Source organism: Camponotus vicinus, unplaced genomic scaffold (genome assembly GCF_025532165.1).
Source record: "Camponotus vicinus isolate PSW18456_S1 unplaced genomic scaffold, iyCamVici1.0 SCAF_10, whole genome shotgun sequence".
NCBI lineage: Eukaryota > Metazoa > Arthropoda > Insecta > Hymenoptera > Formicidae > Camponotus > Camponotus vicinus.
Window position 1 is genome coordinate 8,265,882 of NW_028141946.1, and position 3,374 is coordinate 8,269,255.

Sequence of the window (3,374 nt, forward strand, 5' to 3'; positions counted from 1 at the left end):
ACCGTCGCGTAGAAACGGGAAACGATCATCCTTCGCCGATCGTGCGAATGGATGCCGGGTTCGATTTACGGATAGCCGCGACCGCAACTTTGTTAATCCCGACGAGAGAATTGAAGAGAAAGCATAAATTTATTCGCGAGTGTCCGTGCGCTTTCAAACCGGGGTATAAATAATATTTCTGCGCTTACGCGCCTCGACAGTAAAGTCTTTAAAGCGCGAGAGATACTCTCGTATGACGAAAGATTGATATAAAATACATCTCTCCCGAGTCTTGCGAGGGGATGACGAACAAATCATCTAGAAAAGGTACTTGAGAAAATTCTCCGCATATACATACTTTGGATATCTCTACAATGATGATCACGTTTTCCAGGATACGATCAGGATTTAAAATATTGCAATCTGCTGCTGCACAGAATAATATTTGTCTTTTAAAGATATGCTTTTACGCTTTAAACATTATATATTCTTTTACTCTTATAAATACATGTTTCTTCTGATTTTTAGTATTAATATAATTTTATTTAAGACAAGGTTTTGAGAAATTTATATTTTTTAAATATATATATTTATTAAATATTATATTTTTTAAATATATATATTACATATTATTTTTTAATATTTATTGAATGAATATTTTTTAAATATATATATTTAAATAATTTTTTTTTTAATATTTATATTTAAATTTATATATTTAAATATATATATTTAAATAATTTAATTATTAAATTAAATAATTTTTTTTAATGTAATAAATTAATATAAAATTATACATATAATTTTAGATTAATTTTTTACTTGTAAAAATTATTAAATTTCGAAATGACAAAACGCGAAGCAACTAAAGGTGTCAGAAATCATTATACAAGAAATGAGGGAATATATATGCAATATGAAGAATGATAAAATATGTCTTTCGACAAGAATCGAGGATGATCCATTGAAACACGCACAGGTTTCAGTGCAACGTAATCTAAGCGATATCAAAACAGAGAGTGCGTTCGCGCTACTTATTATTCATGGAAATGCGCGCTCGCTAATGTGTCGGGTGTATCCCGTACACGCATACGCGTGCACGCGTGCACACGCGGTGGTTGCACATGCATGTGGGTGGTGCGCAAATGAGCGCTAGCCCTGGAGAATCGTTCTCGGCTTCACCAACATGCATATGTATGTGTATACGTATGGGAAAGAAAAATCATCCATCACGTTCGAGGCCATCCGGAGTTGGCAGTGGTGGACGGACGATGTTTTGGGCATCGTTTCTCTATGGACGCGCGCACGTCATAAAATTGATGAGCGTCTTTGACTAATTTATTACGCTTTAAAAAAAAAACGCACGAAATTCGTAATGATCGCGCAGGGTAAAAGACTTTTTTTCTTATACGCCCGTCTACTCGCACATTTCATCTATCGTTCTTGAGATCAAGTCATAGAGCTTCGATTGTAAACATTTTGCATACATATTAAAAGCTTTGAATTATTTTGTTAAATTAGGTAATGAGAAAAATATCAATTCGAGTTTTCCTGTGAAAAATATAAGATTCTTTATAGATGTTTAAGATCCTCTTTTTTAAACAAAATTATTAATAAGCATGTATGATAATGGAAAAAAAAATTGTATCGAGATGACATGTTGCAATGATACTTTGGACAAGAGCTGCAATTATCAATTGTCAAAATATTTAATTTTAACAATAAATATCACGTCGATTGTGTTTTTTTTCAAAATTCTGAAATATAACTAAAATGCAAAATATAATGAACGAACGCGCATGTTTATCGGAGATTTCAAAGCCCTCATTCAACTATAGCGCTTAATTAATAAACTTGCGATCTTATCGAGCGCAACAAGACACACATCCTCCTGCATCCTGTTCCTTCGTCGTTCACTCGGCATTTTTCTCCTTCCTTCCTTCCCGAAGGAGAGACGCGATTTTTGAATCGGGCAAACGCGCGCTCGCAAGCGTGAAAAATGATGCAATTTTCGCGGCACGCCTCCCATAGCGCGCCTGAATCTCGCGTATAAAGGTGCCTATTAGGTATACCCACTTGGTCTCCAAGTGTACGAGGCGTTGCGTTGATCGCGCGCGAATCTACTGGGTGCTCCCGCAATTCGCAATGCCGGTAAATTCGTTCCGCCGTAACGAAATAAAACGAAAAAGTACGAACTCGTTCGAGATATTGCTTTTTATCGAGATTTATTCACATCATATCGCTCTAATGGCTCATTCATGTCGGCGCGTTGACAAATCTACAAGGATAAGCGCCTTTTTTAGTATCTTCAAGGGAACAAGTATTTTTTTTAAGAATAAAATTATAATGTGTGCAGATAGTCAGATGTAAATAAAGAGAAAAATATAATCGTGAATTGATCAATGATAAACTTGGTTTCCTTGTTTTTTAAAAAAATAAACAGCCGAATATGCGCTCTAATATTCGATCAGATTTAAAATTATTAAGACACTTTTTTGCAATAATTGCTATGATATATATGTAATAATATTTAAAAGATAATAATATTTAATATATATAATAATTTCAGATAATAATATTTAATAAGATTTAAAATTATTAAGACACTTTTGCAATAATTGCTATGAGATATACATATAATAATATTTAAAAGATAATAATATTTAATGTATATAATAATTTAAGATAATAATATTTAATAAGATTTAAAATTATTAAGACACTTTTGCAATAATTGATATTCATATAACATTTCATTGTTAAAGAGAATTATTTACGTCTTCGATTTCATGGCAGTTGTGGGAATCCGATGCATACTATCCGATGTATAATATAATAGTTCACACTTTGCATTGTCTGCATACACATATACACAAATCATACAACATATATATATGTAAATGCGCGCGAGTATGTGTGTATGTGTATGTATATGTATGTATAATGCAGGTATACACGTACCCACCGCAAGCCCTCCGCCATATACCAACAGTGGAACTTTATGAAAGAGACAGATGGAGGTGTGAGGGCGCATTCGAACATCTGCCGGTGATGTACCCTTGATATCGATCAATTACATCGTCATGCATACCGGTCGGTCGAACGATAAGACAATGTCGCATATAAATATATATATTTAAACATATACATCCATATATATATGCGTATAAAACACCAGTCTCATATTTCTAAAATAATAATTTAGTGAAAATTATGAAGGAAAAAAATTTGCTCGCAATTTCGATAAATGCAATATCAAAGAATGGTACAAATATACGTGTACAGTTTTTAAAAATGATACTAAAGCAGAGAATGATTAGAAAATGATATTTTTTATTAAGCTTCTCGAATATTGTTGAAAGAGTAAATACTTGAAGAAAAGGACTGAAATCAAA